Consider the following 455-nt stretch of genomic DNA (forward strand, 5'->3'; position numbering starts at 1 on the left):
AACAAACTGTTGACTCGGAGTCGGGTCGAGTCAGTAAATCGAATACGCTATAAATGTCGAATTAAGATCAGCCTTAGCGAAGCATCATAGTGTCCTGAAACGTGATGAATATCAGATGAAGATGCAGCAGCAGGTCGGCACTTGCCTGAATGCGTTCGGCTTAGGCTATGTCTAACCTCTTGAAGGCCTACCAAAATCAGGTCTTACAGACAGACATAAGAGACGCTATTTCAAAACTGGCAGAGGACCAGTATCCACCTGCTGGCCGACCACCAATTTAGGTTGTCTCTTGCCAGGCAGTCCGTTATCAAACCATGCCTGACATATGTGGGAAAGTCAGCGGCTGATGTGTTGTTAGTCGACGAATGGCTCTTCGGTTCATCTTTCGCAGAAGGCCTTAAATCGGCACGAGCATACGAAAAAGCGGGCAAGGAGCTCTCGAGATATTTTTCAGG

The sequence above is a fragment of the Trachymyrmex cornetzi genome, unplaced genomic scaffold (genome assembly GCF_001594075.2).
Source record: "Trachymyrmex cornetzi isolate Tcor2-1 unplaced genomic scaffold, Tcor1.1 scaffold790, whole genome shotgun sequence".
NCBI lineage: Eukaryota > Metazoa > Arthropoda > Insecta > Hymenoptera > Formicidae > Trachymyrmex > Trachymyrmex cornetzi.